General features: G+C 40.1%; 1 long non-coding RNA gene across 1 annotated transcript in view; it reads left to right on the forward strand.

Moving 5' to 3' along the window:
* LOC137240166 (uncharacterized) overlaps positions 1 to 21,248 on the forward strand; it is a 65,296-nt gene extending 44,048 nt beyond the window's left edge. The window contains exons 2-4 of the long non-coding RNA XR_010949618.1: positions 20,653 to 20,744; positions 20,885 to 21,009; positions 21,159 to 21,248. This is a non-coding gene — a long non-coding RNA (uncharacterized lncRNA). The remainder of the gene's footprint in view (positions 1 to 20,652; positions 20,745 to 20,884; positions 21,010 to 21,158) is intronic.
* Positions 21,249 to 21,750: the final 502 nt, after the last annotated feature.

Consider the following 21,750-nt stretch of genomic DNA (forward strand, 5'->3'; position numbering starts at 1 on the left):
AGAACACTTAGATTCCAACCGTCGGGCATGCTTTCGTCCGCCCATATTTTGCTAAGAAGCTGCTGCATGCGCCTTACCAACTCCTCGCCGCCGAACTTGAATGGCTCCGCAGGCAATCCATCAGCGCCCACGGCCTTGTTGTTTTTCAATCTGGTTATTACTATTCTAACTTCGTCATAATCGGGCGGGGGGACATATATTCCATCATCATCGATTGCGGGATCGGGTTCTTCATCTCTGCGCGGTGAATTGCTGCCTCCATTTAGGATAGCAGAGAAGTGTTCCCTCCATAATCTAAGCACTCTCTGGACATCAGTTACAAGGTCGCCGTTTTCATTCCTACAGGAGTTTGCCCCGGTCTTAAAACCTTCCGTCTGTCGCCGTATTTTTTGGTAGAATTTTCGGGCGTTATCTCTGGTGGCTAGCAGCTCAAGCTCCCCGCACTCACGCCTTTCTGCTTCTGCTTTTTTCTTCCTGAAAAGGCGTCTCGCTTCCCTTTTCAACTCACGATAGCGTTCACACACTCCTCTTGTCGCGCTCGCTTTTAACGTAGCCCTGTAGGCAGCGTCTTTTCTTTCGGTTGCAACGCGGCATTCTTCATCATACCAGTTGTTTTTTCGTGGCCGCCGGTAACCGACTTTTTCCTCGGCGGCAGTATGAAGTGCTTTGGAGATATGCTCCCACTGCTCCTGTATTCCTTCAGGATGAGTTGTGCCCTCAGAGAGCAGGTGTGAGAGTCGAGTTGCGAAATCATTGGCAGTCTGTTGTGATTGAAGCTTTTCGACGTCTAGCTTTCCTTGTGTTTTTTGTTCCTTGTTTTTAGCCGCGTTGAGGCGGGTGCGTATTTTGGCTGCAACGAGATAATGGTCCGAATCGATGTTAGGTCCTCGGATCGTTCGCACATCTAAAACACTGGAGGCATGCCGTCCGTCTAGAACAACGTGATCGATCTGATTGCGAGTATTTCGATCAGGAGACAGCCATGTAGCTTGATGTATCTTTTTATGCATGAACCTCGTGCTTGATATGACCATGTTTCGAGCACCGGCAAAGTCAATCAGCCTCAGTCCGTTAGGAGAAGTTTCATTGTGTAGGCTGAACTTTCCGACTGTAGGGCCAAAAACACCTTCTTTGCCCACCCTGGCGTTAAAGTCGCCAAGCACGACTTTTATATCATGACGGGGGCAGCGCTCGTATGTGCGTTCTAATTGTTCATAAAAAGTGTCTTTCACCTCATCGTCTTTCTCCTCTGTCGGCGCATGGGCGCAGATCAATGATATATTAAAAAATGTTGCTTTTATTCGAATAGCGGCGAGACGCTCGTCCACAGGCGTGAACGCCAGCACTTGGCGACAAAGTCTCTCTCCCACCACGAATCCGACGCCGAAACTGCGCTTATTCGCATGGCCACCTTTTATTGAATTCCATTCTATTTTAACTTTATTGCGCGTTATGTAAAATTTTTCTTTTCAATCCGCAACAGTTTTTTTAGCGAATGGCACTTAGAGCAAATGACGGCTATTGCGTTTCTATTGCGGTTATCGGAATGCAGGGAGTCACCGAACTGCTTTATCTACAAAATTTTATTCGCGAGCTGCATTGCCGATCGGTTATGAGAATACCTGATCTTCTCAATTCGATTCGCATTCCCCGCGGATGGCATTCGTCGGATACCGTAATAGGGGTGTATGAAAATAAATACTTAGGTGCGTTGAACCGCTAAAACTACCTCTTCGGCACGATTTCTTTTTTTTTTTTTTATAAAGTGAAACGGCTTAACCGTCACATTAGAGGGCCATATATCGTTATTAAGGAGCTTACTGTAGTCTTTAGATAGCACTCGTACTTTGAAAGCAACTCTGACCAAATTGTTGACATCTCTATTAACTAACTTAAAGCAACCAATCTTATCAGCATCGATAAGAGCATGTTCTAATATGCTCTTCCGTGACAGAGGGCTTAACAGAGGATATGCGAATCCATTTGAATTTGACAAAAACATCCAACTCAGCATTATTATTTCTCCCCCTCACAACTGCATGTGACTTCTCCCTTGCATATTTACCCGCATTTTTTGGTAGTGTAGGCGCAGCAGTAGACTCGTTAGGCGCAATAGGATAGTTAACAGCGGCAGCAGCAGCAGCAAAAGAGCGAGTGCCAGCAGCAAGCGGCAAGTCAATGTTTGTGTCATTGTGACGATTGCTAAGACAAGGTGTGGCATCTGAGAGCACATTCCACAGAGGGCCAGCACCATTACCTACAGCATCCGCTATGGTTGTTGTCGGAAGTGCTGTCTCACTGTTATTGTTATTGTCACTCGCATTTAAAAAAGATGAAGAACACGGCTTCTCATTGTCACCTGAATTCACTGCCTTATGCACTTGCTGATGTGATTTGTTTTGTGCTTTATTTTGCATTGTTTCGCCTTGTTTTATAGCTTTTTGTGTTACTTCAGGTACACTGACCTTTGTCTTTGAGCGCGTATGAATTTCACTTCTCTCATTGTCCACCTTATCCGTATGACTCTCTCCAGGCATAAGCAAGTCAAAAAACTCTGAAGCGCACCAACACTTCTTAGCGCTTTGTGTAGTTTAGAGCGCGAAAACATAGCAACGCACTTATCACATTTATACATAATATTGTTATTAATAGAATTAATTGCACTTTTGGATAAATTTGTGCAATTTATATGAATTTTGGAATGACAAACACCACAAAATAGAAAATCGCCCGGTGAGCACCGATCACTGCATATAGAGCACTTTCCCATTATAGAAACGACAGGTGCAAAAATTTAAGTTGAAAAACACAAATACAAGTCCAACGAGCAACGAAAAACACGTCTGTTCAGTTCAACTGTGGATCACTTTTTACTGCAGCGTTTTCCAAGCGGAAATAGTAGCCGTAACCAAAGCAGTAGAAATCCTGGAAGAAAATGGCCCAAGCTGCAATCGTGTTAACTTTTATATTGACAGTCAAGCAGCAATTAAGGCAATAATCTCGCATAGAACAGCATCTAAAAGCGTGTTCGAGTGTTAGCAGTCCCTGGAGAGAATAGGAACAGGGAGAAGCATACATCTATATTGGGTCCCAGGGCATATGGGAATAGGTGGGAATGAAAAAGCGGATGAACTAGCTAAAAAGGGAGCATCCCTTGAAGCTTGCTCCGTAGACGTCCCAATTAGACTGGGCAAGATTAAGCGAAGGCGAGAGGTACACATGATCGACCAAGCAGCAAAAGCGTGGGTTCAAGCGCGGGGCTGTAAAGTGTTGAAGATTATGTGTACGTCTTACAACCTTAGACAAACAAAGTTGCTTCTATCATTAAAAAGAGGGGACTGTAGAATCATGACGAGTATTCTGACTGGGCACTGCCTTTAAATTAGGCTTGGTTAGTGATAGCAGATGAAAGAAGTGCGGGATGGAGGAGGAAATGATCGAGCACGCGCTGTGCTCGTGCCCTACGCTTGCCAGGCTAATATTCCAGCTATTAGGAGTGATACAACTGTCAGATCTAGAAGCAATAAGTGGCTTAAGTCCTAGGAAGCTTCTAGTATTTGCCAAGAGGACCGAGTTATTTTATAACATAGGTCCTGGTTTTTGATAGGGTTTTTCAGTTTGGCCGTCAAAATAAACTTCTGGTAACACTACGGACTTATTCAGTCTATGTGAGGTCCTCATGGACCGGCCAGTTCAACCTATCCTCAGCTACCCATTTCTTCCCCGTTTTTCACAGTTCGACGTCTTTTTTACGTAAAATATCATTAAAAAAATAGTTTTTTACTATCATTCTCAAAGAACTATTTATAACGAGTAATAAAAGTCATGGTTTTACGTGTGCTTTTTGTCAAAACTCATGCATATGCATGTCGGGGTTGATATGTGGGTGCCTTTCCCCTCCAAAACGGAGGATTTTGCGGGTCAACGGTTGTAGCTTGCTATACAACCGCTCTCTTGGATTCTAACAGCCAACCACCTAACATCTGCCGCCAGCGATCTCCACTGTTTTCAACAAGATATTCAGGTAATATTGTAACCAGTTTATTTTACTTCTACCCAATAAAACGTATTATTATAACGAGAAATTCTCGTCTTCATTTTTCTTCTTTATTCCAAAACCCAACCCGCTCCTTGAGATCGACCCGGTGCGCCCACCTACCTCCAGGATTAGACGCACCCTGGCCGAACAAGAGCAGAACAAATTAATACAGTATCTAAATGCCCAAAATATTGAGGTCCACTTAACTTCACTCAACCCTGTAGGAAAAACTAACAGGAATTGATGATACAAGTCTTTCAACAGAAATGAGGATGCAGATGATTATAGCTAACTATAATAACCGATATCACTCAACTATCAAGTGCTCTCCAAGGTTCGCTAAAGAAAGCATTTGTCCATCCATATAACAAGATAGAATTAAGGTATTGAAAGAAAAAACAATAGCCAAGCATAATTCAAAAAGAGAAGATTACACCGAGAATAGAGAAACAGGACCAATTAAAAATTATAAAAGAGTAAGGCATAAGGATCAACCATATTTCAGAATTAACCCTATACACAGCATTCATCCTTCGAATATAAAAAGACCACAAAAATTTGCGAATTTGCCTAACCTAAACCCCGATGATAATGATGATGATGATGATAGGTTCAGTACAGCAGCCCATAATGGTGATGCTTGAAGCAGGAAAAGAGCTAATTTTTTTTATTACAGTAATAAAGTACATTTAAATTACAGAAAGGATATTTCTATAAAGGATTTGAAACGAAGGAAAAATTGCATATTTAAAAACGATTGTCTGTTTAAAAGAAATAATAAAACTTAAATTATTAACATAGATGATGATACATTATTGATTGTAAATGAACATGAAAGGGCCTTAAGCCAAAATTGCGATAATAGAGAAATTGTACTGAAAGATAACTTTTTGATAACATTCACAAATTGTAAAATTGAAATAAACAATGAAATTTTTGAAAATAATAATGTAGAGTTTGCAGAAAAATTTCACTACCCTGTAAAAATGTTAAATCAGAGCTACAAACAGGACATACTGTTTAAAGAAATGGAAATTAAAAATGTTGAAAAGTTGAAAGAAATAAAGGAATTAAAATACCATAAAAATGTTTCGTATGGTATAATTATAACAATAGCCATATTTTTGCTAATACTGATCGCCGTGATGGCGGTATTTATCCGAAAGAAAAATTTAAAAATAAAGATTGTAAATGAAAAAAATAAAGAAAGGCCTAATCCTAACGCTGGGGGAATAATGTTAGTAGAAACAGCCCCCAAGCAAATTGTAAATTTAGATAAAAGGCCTCAAGAGTGTCCTAAATCTAACGGTGGCGGAGTTATGTGGAATGCCCCCTATACCTAAGAAAAGGGGAAAACAAGTATATTTTAAAATATTTGACTCCAATTAGCGCTCATGCGCCGTTTTGATACCACAAACTCGTGAGTTAACAAATGAAAATGTAAGAATACTAATGAACATCTTCACGCGCCTCAGGGAAAACCCGCCCCCCTATGTCCATCCCGTGGATTTATAAATTTGAGAAGCTCTCCCGGCCTAACATCCTTGAGTTCTGAGAGGCTTTCGAAAAAATATTTTAAAATATACTTGTGCACCCAAAATAAGAACTTAGTTGTTTTATGTAATGCTTGCTCAGCATTTCACATCAGGCCACCCACACAATAAATAAAGTAAATAAAATACTTTGTTGCAACCAGCTAAACTGGGCTTTGTGTATGGTTCCACTTTGGAACCATAAAAATGTACGAACATATGTACATACATTAATAGAAACCAATTCAGTTGGTGCCTCTGCTTATGTTGCTCTACAGAGTCATACATATATACAAACTGACATACTTTTTGGTGTCAACATTCGGGAATGCAAAACATTCCTGAATGAAATGATATACCCCAAGAAGCATAGTAAATAATAATGCTGACTGCAAATATGTTGCAGCCAAAGTACATATGTGGGAATATGTGAATTGTTGAGTGAGCTTAGTAAATAAGTAATTATGTATGTGCATCGGAAAGATGCCTTATTTAATTAGGGTAAGCAAAAGATTGAGAAATATTGAAGAGGCAGTTGTTGCCCGGGTATCAAAACGACCTGTCGGTCTTAATCGATAGTTAGTAAAAGTTCAATGAATAAAGAATCGGTTTAATATTGTAATAAGCCAAGTGAAAGTCTTCTCTCTTAAGCACGGTTTCGAAATGTAGGTAGTACCTTGCCCAACGTCTAACGTAAAGACGTAACTCGCGTGTCACTCTAGCTCAACTTCGTTCTGGATACTGTAACAGGTTAAACTTTTACCTATCCAGAATCAACCCAGACATAAAAAATATATGCCCCGCTTGCAATGTGTCCCCACATGACACCAACCATCTCTTTAACTGAGATGTGGAACCAACGCATCTAACACCCCTTTCATTATGGTCCACCTCTGTTGAAACAGCAAATTCCTAGGACTCCCGTTAGAGGATATTGATGACAATTTGTGATCGGTCGCAGCTGTTAGGTGGGGCGAAGCACTGCTACAACAACAACAACATTGCGAATACAACTTGGACATGGCAAAGTGGAGTGAATTGAAGATCCAGCAACTGAAGAAGGAGCTGGGCAGCCGTGGATTGAATAAATAAAATAAATAAATGTAAGGCGCGATAACCTCCGAAGAGATATAAGGACGAGCTTCTCTTCCAATTTGCGTCGTGCTCCTCTTGATTTTCCCTACAAATTGGCCGGACGGGACCTACATGTCTTATGCCGACTCCGAACGGCATCTGCAAGGCAGATGAGTTTTCACTGAGAGCTTTTCATGGCAGAAATAAACCCGGAGCGCTTGCCAAACACTGCCGAGGGGCGACCCCGTTAAGAAAAATTTTCTTCTAATTGAAAAACCTTATTTCTAAAATTTTTATGTTGCTTTGCCCGGGGTGCGAGCCCAGGGCATACGGTGTGGTAGGCGGAGCACGCTACCATCACACCACGGTGGCCGCCGTGGATTGAATACGGCAATAAACTAGAACTTCAGGCACGACTACGAGAGGCAATGGAATTAGAGGGAATTAACGTATAAGAGCATGTCTTTCATCTTGATGGCGAGGAGGCAACAAAAATTGAAAAGAAAAACGAAACACCGCAGACACTTACCAGCACAGACTTGAACATGATATTGGCTGCAATATCTGCAAAAACATCGACAGTAGCATCAATGTCGTCGCAATTGGCATCCCAACTAGAATCACAGCAGGTACACACTTCAGAAATATCGACACAGGTTACATCCAAGTTGGAAACTCAACTGGAAGAACAGAAGACATATATGATATCTCAGTTGGCTGAACAGTTGAAAGCACAAGAGGCTCGCATATCCTCGCAGATGGGGGCGCAAGAGATAAGGGTATCATCGAAGCTGGAGGCACAAGATACACACATTTTACAACTCGAGGACAAAATCGATGTCGAGATTTAAACATTGAGAGGTCGTATACAGGAGCTGCAACTAAATCGCCCAGCTGTTTCAGCAAGCAATCCGAAGGTAAAAACTCCATCTTTTGACGGCTCTGTTCCTTTCCAGATCTTTAAGCTACAGTTTGAGAAGACCGCAGCAGCGACAAACTGGAATATTGAAGATAAAATTGCTGCACTGTTTATGGCGTTGAGCTGCAGCTGAGATTTTACAAACCATTCCAGAGGGCGAACGGAACTGTTATGAAGCATTGATGGGTGCTCTAGAGAGACGATACGGAAATGAGCATAGGAGACAGATATATCAAATGTAGTTACTGAACCGCTTCCAGAGGACTGGAGAAACATTGCAAGAGTTTGCCTCGGATGTTGAAAGGCTGGCACATTTAGCGAATGCGGACGCACCCGTGGAATACACTGAAAGGGTAAAGATTCAAAGCTTTATAAATGGCATACGAGACGTCGAAACAAAGCGAGCTACATATGCAAACCCAAAGCCAACATTCGCAGAAACAGTATCACATGCTCTGATTCAGGAAACAGCGTCGCTTCTGTGTAAGCCAGTTTTCAAAGCACGCCGTGTGGAAGTAGAAAGGCCAGAGCGGCTAGACGCAATTGGGAGCTTTAAAAGGAACACAACAGAAGAATAATGGTGCAATCAAATGTTTGAAGTGCGGAAACCCAAGTCGCATTGCTCGTCATTGCAGCACCGGTCCTGGTAGTTCAAACTTGGGTGGCCGTAAACGCAAAGCTGGAGGAGATAAGCAACTGCGAGTCAGATGTAAAGATCGAAAACTTGCCACAACTCTTGAATGCGGTGTGATATCTGTGTCGCAAATTGGAAAGAAATCAAGCAGTCTTACCTTTAGAGCTAATGTGGATGGCAAGGAGCTTGTACTGACTGTAGATACGGGCGCATCCCATTCTTTGATTCGACTGATTTAGTCAACGGGAGAGTAAAACCGTTATCTGTAGCAAGGTTGCGTACGGTCACAGGCGAGTATAACCAAGTCCAGGGAGAAGTAATATGTGAAGTCTTAATTGGGAAGGTCATGGTTCTAGACAAATTCATTGTGGCGGAGATTGTTGATAAAGTCATATTGGGAGTGGACTTCTTAGTTGACCATGACATCAAGATCGATATGCAGAGAAGGGTTATGCGTTATGAGAACCAGGATGTACCACTTAACTTTAGTTTTGAGAAAGGGTTCAGCAGTAATCGAGTAATGGTGGAGAAGACTCGACAAAGACCACGAAAGCCAAAGGTTGATGGATCGAATGGGCCAAATAAATCAAAACCAAAGGTACTTGCGAGAAAAACACTGTCATTGACAAGCCCTAATGGACGCACTAAACCGACTGAAAAAATTTTCCAGAAAGAATGCAAGGGTGGTTTCAAGCCAGCGCGCACTACTGTTGTGAAACTTCAATACGATACTGATAATGCAAAGTCAATCCGTCAAGATCAAGCTCTGCGAAGTAGTTCTTCATTGGCCAAACAACATAGTGCGAGGGAACGATCCAGGATAATGAGTAGTAAGATGAAACGCTGGTACGATGAGAACAGTAATTCAGAAGGTTTCTTGTAGGGAGATTTGGTACTGTTATACAACCCCCACCAGCGGAAAGGTGTTCCATCCAAATTTCGGTGCAGTTGGGAAGGACCGTACAAAGTTGTGAAGAAGATCAGTGATACCATCTACCGCATACAAACCATTGGGAAACCACGAAGTAGAAGAGTGGTACATTTGGAGATGATAGCGGCGTTTAGATCGAGAGATTTGATCGTTCCAATCAGACTTAGGTGGAGGGCAGTGTGACGAATATTAGCAACACTAAGGGATACTATCATCTCTAAGCCGATGCTAAGCAGAGACTTGTATGCACATCAATAAATCAATCATTATGTACGTACACGCAGCGGAGAAGAGACGCACAAACACATGCAGATATCTTACCTGAGATGCTATAAAAGATTAAAAAAAGAATAGTCGGTTTTGTGAGTGGCGAATGAGCGAATGCTTTTTATTCAAATATTGTCAGCTTATTTATACTAATTCGTGTGAATTGCTCTGCCAGCAACAATTAGCAAATGCACCTTTTGTGTTGGTTAAAATTCAGACTCTTTTTGTTACAGGGTAGCATATTAACTGGTTTACTCATTTGGCTCTGAAATTGTTGGCTGTTTACACCACATCTCCCATTTTTTGAGAATGCTTATGCATTTGGAGAATGCATGATCATTCTTTTTATTTAATTAAGTATAAATTAATTCTATATTTTGTATTTTATGTTTGTAGGTTGAAAATTTACTTATTCTATTAATTTAAGTCTATTTTTGTGTATTATTATTTTCTTGTTATTTATTATATTGCTATTTTCTATGTTACTTGGAAATTTTTGCTTATCCTCATTTCCTATTCTAGATGAGAATAAAGTGTCGTTAATTTTATTATCGATATTTTCTACTTTATGGGATATTAGAGTAAAATTATTGTTTTTATCGATTTTTTCTACCTTATAGGGGCCCTTTATATAAATAGTAGACTTATGACCTGCTTCATTTTTTACTAACACTATATCTCCTATATTTATTTCTTTATAATGAATATTTTATCATTACTAATCTTTTGCTTTTCTTTAGCCTCTTCTACTAATTTAAAGGCTCTATCCTGTGCTATTTGTAACCTATATTTAATTTCTTTATCGTAAGCCTCATAATTGTATAATGGGCTTACCATATTTTCTTGTAAAAATTGTAAAGTCTGGGGTTTTTTACCAAAGATTAATTCGAATGGGCAATAATTATGGACTGTAGATGGGGTAGTATTGTAACAATATGCAAAATACTTAAGATACTCATCCCAATCATCTTTGTTAATGGATATGTATGAACGCACATATTCATTGAAAGTTCTATGGCTACGTTCAACAGTGCCTAAAGTTTGGTGGTGATACGGCGTAGATGTTTTGTGCTCAATATTGAGAAGCTTACATAGTTCCTCAAAACAAGCTATTTTTATATCAGATCCCATATCCGTTATTTTTGTTTACATACTTCCATAAATTAACATGAAATTTTCGAATATGGCTCTGGCTACTGTTTTTGCATGTTTGTTCTGTATAGGAATTGCAACTAAGTATTTAGTCAAATTACATATCAGAGTGACAGCGTATTCGTTTCCATTTAATGATCTTGGTAAAGGTCCAATTGTATCTATTTGTATTGTTTCGAACGCCTTCGGTGGTGTTTCAAACAAAATCATTGGTTCTTTTAAATTTTTATAAATTATATTTTTATTACAATTTACGCATTCCTTTATATATTTTCTTATATCATTTTTCATATTTTTCCAGTAATATTTTTGTCTTCTTTTATTAGTTGTACGATTGATTCCTGGGTGGCCACCATTAACAGGATCATCGTGATATTTTTGAAGAATCTTTTTAATTTTATTATTTTCCGTCACATGCACAACCTCCGGAGTTAATGTAATAGTTAAATTTTCGAGAACTTTGGTACCTATTTCTTTAAATGTGTCTACTCGAGTATAATTAAACAATTTGTCTCCTAAGGACAACTGTATTTTCTTAATTCCCAAATTGCCGGCTTTTTCCATAAGCCTGGTAAAGAATTGGCCTTAGTCAATCTTCGCCTGAACGATTTGATTCTCTTTATTTATTTTACTACAAATTTTCTTTCCTTTTTTGAAATATAATTTCGGAGGATCGAAAACGAGCTGGACTAGTCTTTTTATTTCACAGCACTTCGTATACTATAGGGTTCTCTTTGTGAATTTTCTTCTCTTCATTTCTATTACTCTTGTTTCTGGAATTCTTTTTAGTTTGCGATCTTGTCGTGACTTTCATTCTTTTACATGTCTGTATTGACATTTCTTTCAAATCATTGATATCTATTCGTGACAGAGTGTCTGCCACGTAATTTTCTTTTCCGGCTATGTACTCCACTCTAAAGTCATACTCTTCCAAATCTAACCTGATTCTAGTTAATTTTGATGAAGGGTTTTCCATTGAGAATAATTATGTTAAAGGTCGATGATCCGTTTTCACTGTGAATTTTCTGCCATAAACATATGGTCTAAAATATATAATGGCCCAATGTATGGCCGCCAATTCTTTTTCGATCGTGGCTTTATTTATTTCGCCTTTTTTAAATGATCTTGAGGAGTATGCAATGGCTTAGCACAGCACCGCAAGCATAACCACTTGCGTCATTTGTAATAAAGAACTCTCTATCAAAATTGTGATATTGTAGGATATTTGGACTAATTAATGCATTTTTTAGGTAGCTAAAAGGTTTCCCGCAGTCGTCTGTCCAATTGAAAATTACACTTTTATTACTAAGCCTTGTTAGAATCCTGGCGTATTCCGCGAAATTTGGTATGAATCTGCTATAATAATTTCAAAATGCGACAAATCTTTTTGCTTCATCGGCATTTTTGGGAGTTGGGTAATTTTGAACGATTTTTAATTTATTTGGGTCAGGTAAAGTTCCAGTACTTGTGCATTTATGTCCCAGATAAGTAACTTCTTGACTGAAGAATAAACATTTATCGGGATGTAATTTTAAATTATATTTTCTGCAAGTTGAAAAGACATTTCTTAAATTTTGTATCATATGTTTTTCGGAGCATCCTAATATGACTAAGTCGTCCTCGTATAAAAATGTTTGTGATGGTTTCAGACCTGCGAATGCTAATTTAAGCATCCTCTGGTATGAGTTTAGAGCTACTTTGAGGCCATAAGGTAATCTTTTGAAACGATAAATGCTGTTATCCGCTGTAAAGGATATGATATCCCTTGACTCTGGGCTGAGTTCTATTTGGTGAAATCCCGACATTAAATCTAGACATGAGAAATATTTCGCTCTTTCCAATTGATCCAGAATATCATCTATTCTAGGCAAAGGGAATTTATCATCTGTTAATTTATTATTTATTTGTCTGAAATCAACAACTAATCTCCACCGTTTGTCTTCTTTGCCCGGAAGGGATTTTTTAGGTACCAATAAAATAGGGCTGTTGTACTCTGAGGTTGGTGGTTCCACAACATCATCTTGAATTAGTTTATTTACTTGTTTATTTATTTCATTCTTATGTGTTTGAGGTAGTCTATAATTTTTAATATACACAGGAGTGTTATCTGAAGATGCAACTTTTGTTTGTAAAAATTGTTGGTCGTGATTGGTTCTGTTTCTAATGAGAATATATCAACGAATTCTGAGCATAATGTTTTGAGTGATTTACTAGCGAATAGTGGGACATTTTTATTCAATCTTTCTAACATTTCTTTATTATTAGCTTTACAGTGAGGTGTATTTTCAATTATTACATAATCCTCTAAACTTTCTGTTTTGATGTCATAATCTTGAATGATTGCAATTTATCTGTTGTATTTATTATTCTTATTAAAGCTTGATTTGAGTTTACTATCGTGTTGGCTACAAAAATGCCATCAGTCAATTCTTGATGAGGTACTAATAGTTCCTTGTTGTAACTATTGATATGAACCTGTCTAATTACTTCGGATCTTGCGGGTATTGTAATGGTATTAATTGTTGGTTTATTTATCATTTGTATAACTATATCTTTTGGGTAATCGTATCCCAGCAAAAAAAGAAGTAATACAAGGAGTATTTGAGGAGCAAAATTTTGAATAACAGAATTACTTCTCATTGCCCCGATGCTCATGGCAATTTTACTGCATTTTAACATTGCATGTCATTGGAGAGGAGCACTCCTTAAAATTGTTAATAGAGTACTCCATGGAGAATTGAAGAGAGCACTCTTCGCAGCATTATTGAAGTACTCCATGGAGCATTGTGGGGAGCCCACCTCGGAGGGTTGAACGGAGTACTCCTTGGAGCATTGAAGGGAGCACTCCTCGGATTATGGAATGAAGTACTACATGGAGCATTGCGGGGAGCGCTCCTCGGAGTTTTGAACGGAGTACTCCTTGGAGCATCGAAGGGAGCACTCTTCGGAATATTGAATGAATTACTCCATGGAGTATTGGAAAGAGTACTCCTTGGAGTATACTTAATAAAGATTCCTACGTTTTTTCACAGATAAGTCCAAAAATGGTTTTTTAATTTATTTTATTATTAAAAAAACATAAATTTTCATAAGCTTACATATCACGAAAAAGTATAAAACAATGGGCGTTGCGTGTCTGGAAGAACTTTTGAATCTCAGATTTTGTTTATACTTGGTAATTTTGTTGCGGTTAAAATGCTTTTAAAAAAAGTTTTGCAAAATTTCAATTATTTTGCAAGATATTGTTAATTTAATTTTTTAGTAACTTTTTTCTCAAAATTTTTTTATCTTTTTATCTATTAATCGCAGAAAAAAGGTTTTATATAAAAATTGTATGGAAAGCTTTGACGTTTACTAGCAAAATTTTTAAAATTAAGAAAAAAATTTTTTCAACTTCACTTCAAAAGCAAACTAACCACAACAAATTGACCAAGTATAAACAAAATCAGAGATTCAAAAGTTCTTCCAACCATGGAACGCCCCAATTAAAACATTGTTTGTTCGTACTTCAGGTACTAAAGAAAACAAAAGTGTCAGATACTTCACAAAGTCCATTTTTCACTGCAAAATCGAACGATTTTCAACAACAGTAAATATGTAGGTACAAGTAATAATAATAATAATTTGTTTGACCAAATCTAATATTAACATATAACAGTAAAAAAAGTAATTTCATTGTTTTAAAAGATTCATTGTTTAAGAGATTAAACTTTCAATTTTTCATTGTATTTTCTACGAGATGAGGCGGCCTTTGCTTAATGGAAAGATTTTTTCATTTTTTTCTCGAATTCGGAATATGACGCTTGGTTCTCCTTCAGGGCTTCTGTAAAAATAAGATTTTAATACAATTTTTTTAAACTGCCAAAAGAATAAAAAATACATAGATACATATATGAATATAAAACGTTTTTGAATCTTATGTGTAAAAATTTAAATTCTAATTCCTAAAGAATTTAAATCACATACCGTAAATAAAATAGTTGGATAGCTTGAAGTTTTGTATTGCTTCCTTCGCTTTTTTTTCATCCCAATTCATTTTAGCTAGGAGTGTATCTGCAAAAATTGCCTGCAACATTTTGTATAACTCGATTCCTCCAAATTTTTGTTTAATGTAAGATACCTAAGCAAATAAATAGGTTATTAAAATTTTATCTATTTCTGTTACCACCAGGGGTGAGATACTTACTATTTCCGCATGAGTATAATTTTCAGTTTTCTTCGAACTCCTGCTGCTGCGACAAGCAATTTATAGGGAAAAGTTTTAGGTCTCTTGGCTTCGCATTCATAGTTTTTAAAACTGAATCTAATGCTACAGTATGTTGGCAAGCAATTGCTTTAAGTTTTTTAACATCAGCAGAGATTGAATCAATTTTGTCCTCCATTCTTTTTAAAATTATAGATACATCACTTTGAGCTGAAAATTTAAAAGAAATTAATTACAGAAATGTATGATACTTACTTACTTAATTGGCGCTTAACCGTCTAAACGGTTATGGCCATCCAACAAGGCGCGCCAGTCGCTCCTTCGCTCCGCCAACCGGCGCCAATTGGTCACACCAAGGGAGTTTAAATCGTTTTCCACCTGGTCATTCCAACGGAGTGGGGGCCGCCCTCTACCTCTGCTTCCATAGGCGGGTTCCGATAGAAACACTTTCTTGGCCGGAGCATCATTCGCATAACATGGCCTAGCCAGCGCAGCCGCTGCGTTTTAATTCGCTGGACTATGTTGATGTCTGCGTATAGCTCGTACAGCTCATCATTAAATCTTCTTCGGTACTCGCCATCGCCAACGCGTAGAGGTCCATAAATATTTCGAAGAACTTTTCTCTCGAACACTCCCAAAGCCGCTTCATATGCTGTTGTCATGGTCCATGCTTCTGCCCCATATAGCAGGACGGGTACGATAAGTGACTTGTAGAGTATGATTTTCGTTCGCCGAGAGAGGACTTTACTTTTCAATTGCCTACCTAGTCCAAAGTAGCATTTATTGGCGAGATCGATTCTTCGCTGGATTTCAGTGCTGATGTTGTTGCTAGTGTTGATGATGGTTCCCAAATAAACAAAGTCTTTTACTATTTCGAAATTATGGATGCCAACAGTAGCGTGGTTGCTAAGACGCGTATGCGCTGACTCTTTGCTGGATGACAGCAGGTACTTCGTTTTGTCCTCATTCACCATCAAACCCATCTTTACCACTTCTTTTTCCAGTTTGGAGTGAGCAGAACTAACAGCGCGGGTGTTTAGGCCGATGATATCAATGTCATCAGCATATGCCAGTAATTGCACGCTTTTATAGTATATTGTTCAAGTGCGGTTAAGTTCTGCAGCTAGTATAATTTTCTCCAGCATCAAATTAAAGAAATCGCACGATTGGGGGTTACCCTGTTTGAAACCTCGTTAAGTTTTGAACGGCTCGGAGAGGTCCTTCCCAATTCCGACTGAGCTGATAGTATTGCTCAACTTCATTTTGCACAGCCGTATAAGTTTTGCGGGGAAACCAAATTCAGACATAGCGGCATATAGGCAGCTCCTTTTCGTGCTGTCGAAGGCGGCTTTAAAGTCGACGAAGAGATGATGTGTGTCGATTCTCTTTTCACGGGTTTTTCCAAGATTTGGCGCATTGTGAAAATCTGGTCGATGGTAGATTTACCAGGTCTGAAGCCGCACTGATAAGGTCCAATCAGCCGGTTTACGGTGGGCTTCAATCTTTCGCACAATACACTTGAAAGGACCTTATATGCGATATTAAGAAGGCTTATTCCACGATAGTTGGTGCATTTTGCAGTATCCCCCTTCTTGTGGACTGGGCAAAGAACGCTTAGATTCCAACCGTCGGGCATGCACTCGTCCGCCCATATTTTGCTAAGAAGCTGCTGCATGCGCCTTACCAACTCCTCGCCGCCTTACTTGAATAGCTCCGCAGACAGTCCATCAGCGCCCACGACCTTGTTGTTTTTCAATCTGGTTATTGCTATTCTAACTTCGTCATAATCATCGATTGCGTGATCGGGTTCTTCATCTCTGCGCGGTGAAATGCTGCCTCCATTTAGGAGAGCAGAGAAGTATTCCCTACATAATCTAAGCACTCTCTGGACATCAGTTGCAAGGTCGCCGTTTTCATTCCTACAGGAGTTTGCCCCGGCCTTAATACCTTCCGTCTGTCGCCGTATTTTTTCGTAGAATTTCCGGGCGTTATTCCTGGTGGCTAGCAGCTCAAGCTCCTCACACTCACGCCTTTCTGCTACTGCTTTTTTCTTCCTGAAAAGGCGTCTCGTTCCCTTTTCAACTAACGATAGCGTTCACACACTCCTCTTGTCGCGCTCGCTTTTAACGTAGCCCTGTAGGCAGCGTCTTTTCTTTCGGTTGCAACGCGGCATTCTTCATTGTACCAGTTGTTTTTTCGTGGCCGCCGGTAACCAATTTTTTCCTCGGCGGCAGTACGAAGTGATTTGGAGATATGCTCCCACTGCTCCTGTATTCCTTCAGGATGAGTTATGCTCTCAGAGAGCAGGTGTGAGGGTCGAGTTGCGAAATCATTGGCAGTCTGTTGTGATTGAAGCTTTTCGACGTCTAGCTTTCCTTGTGTTTTTTGTTCCTTGGTTTTAGCCGCGTTGAGGCGGGTGCGTATTTTGGCTGCATCGAGATAATGGTCGGAGTCGATGTTGGGTCCTCGGATCGTGCGCACATCTAAAACACTGGAAGCATGCCGTCCGTCAATCACAACGTGATCGATCTGATTGCGAGTATTTCGATCAGGAGACAGCCATGTAGCTTGATGTATCTTTTTATGCATGAACCACGTGCTGGATATGACCATGTTTCGAGCACCGGCAAAGTCAATCAGCCTCAGTCCGTTAGGACAAGTTTCATTGTGTAGGCTGAACTTTCCGACTGTAGGGCCAAAAACACCTTCTTTGCCCACCCTGGCGTTAAAGTCGCCAAGCACGACTTTTATATCATGACGGGGGCAGCGCTCGTATATGCGTTCTAATTGTTCATAAAAAGTGTCTTTCACCTCATCGTCTTTCTCCTCTGTCGGCGCATGGGCGCAGATGAATGATATATTAAAAAATTTTGCTTTTATTCGGATAGCGGTGAGACGGTCGTCCACAGGCGTGAACGCCAGCACTTGGCGACAAAGTCTCTCTCCCACCACGAATCCGACGCCGAAACTGCGCTTATTCGTATGGCCACTCCAATATATGTCACAATTTTTGATCTTCTTTGTTCCTTGCTTCGTCCAACGCATTTCTTGCATGGCGGTGATGTCAGATTTTGCTTTGACGAGGACATCAACCAACCGGGCATCTGCACCAATCCCATTCAGGGAGCGGACGTTCCAGGTGCATGCCCTCAATTCATTGTCCTTCAAACGTTTGCCATGGTCGTCATCAATAGAGAGTGTATTTATCCGAGGCTTGTTGTTATATTTCATTGGATTATGGTTTTACATGGCGGGTACAAAGCCCAGCGCACAACCCGCTCAGCAGGGGGTGAAAATATTACTTGCACGTTTATATAGCGAGCCGCTTGCTCCAAGACAGACGCCCGCTTGCAGCCGCACCTAGAGGTGTACAGACGCTGCCGATGAGATCTTCCCCGGCTAGCCCTTAAACCGATTATGTCATAGTGGCCTAGCCAGGTTGTCGCCTTCTCAAATTAGCTCACCGCTAAACGGATATTTAGCGGCTATCCAGAGGATAATTGGCCGCAAGCGACCGGCAGTAATGAGCTGCTTGAACCGCATGCAAAGGAATCGCTCTGGCCATTCCCAGGTGAATGGCGGTCAGAAGCTTTCCCCACTTTCGTGGATTTCTACACACGGCTCCACACTCCAATGTATGATATACGAATGCAAAAGAAAAATGTTGAAATTAAAAGGAGTATAAATATTTAAAACATGTTACATTCTGAGTGTATGGGGAGTGGGTAAATATAGGAAAAGCGGTGTATTTAAAAATATGTAATTTTTTTTAACTCACCAACTGTTTCAATATCAAACGATTTAAGCGCACCCACAGATGGTCTGTATAATTTGGGGCAATCCATTTTTGCTGCTGAAAATGTCAACTTGCTCATCTAAAATACACAAATTAATGAATTAATAAAATAATTATTAATAATAGGGCCACGCGCGTTTCACCACTTCATACATGACAATTATGTAGAATTGGTATGAAGATGAAATGATCTTCCTCAGGCAGACAAAAGCATTTGCAATATATCGTCTAGTTTTATTATATGTTTCAAACTGTCTAATGTTTTTGCTGTGCAAATACCTAATGTGTTCAATGAGTGGTTCGGCCGGTGTGCGCGTGCTCCTGGAGGTAGGTGGGCGCACCGGGGTCGATCTCAGTGGGAATAGGTGTATGGAATAGAAAATAAGCAAATAGACGAGATTTCTCGTTATAATAGCTGTGATTTTATTGGTAGATATTAAAATAAATTGATTATAATATTACCTGACTGTAGTGTCGAAAAACTGCAGAGATCGCTGGCGGTAGATGTGTACGCGTTGGCTGTTAGAATCCAAGAGGCCGGTTTGGAGGGGAAAGGCACCCACACATCAACCCCGACGTGCATATGCATGAGTGCTGACAAAAATCACACATACACGTGCATGTACATGCATGCACATGCATGTGGCGGCGATGGTGTGGGTGGTTATAAATTAAAACGAGTATCGAGTATCGATTTGCAGAGTTGCATTGGGGGGATCGCCGGCCCCCCTTGCGATACGCAACATCGTTTTACCCCCACCGATCTCCGACCGCTGAAAAGCAACGAGAAAAACGTTTGCATTAAAACTAAACTTAACCTAAATCGCGTATTTCGCCAGCGTCGCGGGTGACCGGGAATCCTGCCCGACTTGAGCAGCATGCCACCTAAGCTACGATGAAAAATAAACATTAGAAGTGGAGGAAAGTGAATATTTCTTGCCTTTGGTTATACATAATTCTTAGATATATATAGAATCCATGAAGTGATATGACGTAGAAGGTCAATCGTGCTGGACGAATAGGCCGAGGTCTCCGTTCCAGATTCGCATTATTTTGTTTGGTTGGACGAAGAGGCCGAAGTCTTCGTTCCAGACACGCATTTTTTTGTTTAGGTTTTTCTGGGCTGGACGAAGAGGCCGAGGTCTCCGTTCCAGCGTCTAACGTATAATGTCGCTCTCGGGGCGACTGCATTCTGTTCGACGAGGTGTGGCCTCTTGTGGATGTGTAGGGGCGAGTGGCCGTGAGGTTGGTTGGGTGAGGCTTGTTCTCGCGATATTGCATGAACTCTAATTAGGTATTAGATTGTTAGTTAGTGCTGTTGGAATGGACGTTATTTCGACCAGCTTAATTTTTGTCATGCTAACTGGCGCACTAGTGCCGTAGGAAAGTTAATTTTGTTTCTCATTTCGGGATTTTGTAATGTCGGGATCTTCCATGTCGGGACTCTTGCCTTTTGAGACTCTGACGCTTGATTTCGGAGTGTTCATGATGTTTGTTGTTGAAATCAACAAGTCCTGCCCCCCAGCCCAAAAAGAAAACCAGGCAGTATCGACGGCAAAAAAAACCAAAAAAAAAAAATCAAAAAAATTTAAATGCGAGCATGATTAATTTTGAATCGGATTTTGCCTTTATCTTTGTGCGTCAGTATGTTTTGGGACTGCCCGAGGGGTCAGTATGGATCAAAAAAGGGATCGATCCCGGTTTGGTTTCTCTTGCGGGTTTTCGGTACCAGCGTGCGTCATTTCACGCAGCACTAAAACAAGATCGGCAAATATACATATGTACATACATACGTTGGTTATACATATCCCAGTGGCAGCGGACAGAACCAACGAACATCCATACACACGTCGTGCATTGAATGGAAAAATTCCTATGAATTGAAACAACGGGATTACATCTCACGATTTTTTCCCGTTGCGTTTTCTTTCATTTCCTACAGCGTCAGGCGTGCGTACGCATATCACGACAAAAGTATAAGTACTTGATAAATTGTAAAATAGTTTGATTATTAATATGTACTTTTCTTTTCTTTTGCCATCTGATTGTGATAAAACAACGAACTCGGCTGCTTTTGCCATTACATGTTCTTACGCTATTGTAGAAGGAGCCAACTTACGCCAACACTTGCCAAATATACCTTCAATATCTGATATAAGTGCAGCTGAAGTATAAGGCTCACTCATTTACCCAGCGGTGAGTCAAATCTTGACTTTTTTCACCAAAAAACCTCACTCATTATTATCAATTGAATTTGTATCCTCATCCCTGGTCGACCAAATATGTACATATGGGGCCGCTTGTGCATATTGCTTCACACATATATGTATACATAGAAACCCAAAAGGGCGCGGAAAAAAAAACGACACTGTCCATCCACAACAACCGTGTGGGGAGATTCGCAGCTGGACAGAGAAGGCTGAAAAGCGTGGCAGTGTGCAAAACACAACTGTGGAAGCAGGTAAAGTCTTTGCTGATTTTTGGTGAAGTGCGTTTAAGGCCATATCACGCTTTACCTGGTGCTGGTTTTAATTTTTTTTTTCCAAGCGACACTGGCAAATAATGCACTACAAAGTTATGTGTGCTTACTCATTGTTGTTTTTCTTTTAGGTCGATTTGGGACACAGAAAAAAACGAGAAGCGTTGTAACGTTTGTTTTGTGATTGATGAAGACGTCAAGGGAACTTAAGATAATCGGTAATTGCATGCAACAGCCTGCCTATTATTGTGTGATATTATATTGATCGGTTTCATCTTCTTTGGTTTGTTCTTTCAGGTATGGCGAACTTAAGTAATATGTCAGAGACTGACAAGTATTCGGTACGACGTATTGTGGCTAGGCGCGTTGCTAATGGTCGCACCGAGTGGGAGAATTCATGGGTGCCGGAGGAGAACTTGAATTGCCCCGCGATGCTTGCGGCATTTGAGGAGGCAGCGAAGATGGAACAGGGTAACCTCTAGGTTTGATTAAGCTGGTCAAAATTTTTTGGTATATGTGTATGTAATTGAAATAGGCTCAACATAACCGAAATTTTGCTTTCGGGCAAGTCAACTACCCACATATAAAGACGCTCGTTTACTCTGCCAGTAAAACTTATTTTTTTTTTCGCCAGGAAAGGGGAAATGTGGTGCGACGGGATTTGATAGAGGGCTGGAACCCTCAACCATACTGGGAGCCACTATGACCGCAACTGAGGAGATA

This window comes from Eurosta solidaginis, chromosome 1, assembly GCF_040869045.1.
Source record: "Eurosta solidaginis isolate ZX-2024a chromosome 1, ASM4086904v1, whole genome shotgun sequence".
Lineage (NCBI taxonomy): Eukaryota > Metazoa > Arthropoda > Insecta > Diptera > Tephritidae > Eurosta > Eurosta solidaginis.